Source organism: Penaeus monodon, chromosome 27, assembly GCF_015228065.2.
Source record: "Penaeus monodon isolate SGIC_2016 chromosome 27, NSTDA_Pmon_1, whole genome shotgun sequence".
NCBI classification, from domain to species: domain Eukaryota; kingdom Metazoa; phylum Arthropoda; class Malacostraca; order Decapoda; family Penaeidae; genus Penaeus; species Penaeus monodon.
In genome coordinates this window covers 5,680,847-5,681,179 of record NC_051412.1, presented here as the reverse complement: position 1 = coordinate 5,681,179, position 333 = coordinate 5,680,847, and positions in this window count along the sequence as shown.

Below are 333 nucleotides of genomic sequence, written 5' to 3'. Positions count from 1 at the left end.
GTTGAGGATTATATGCTGGCATATTTGCAACTTGCTATTACCTGCATTATGCGATTTCAAGTTTTATTAAATTTGTAACTAATGACTTATTCATATTTAAGAAGTAATTATATAGTATCTGTCTTATGTTACTTTTTTACGATCGTGAAGTCATGCATTTTATATTAACTAATTTCCACACATAATATAATTTGACTTGAGCATTAACTTGTATACAGTGTATATATTAAATATGTTAAGCGCTACAACACAATTTCTGCACTAAAGATGCGTTCTTGCCCGCTCGAATGTTTGTACCCGAGGGATGTTTCATGAAATAAAGATATTCATCGT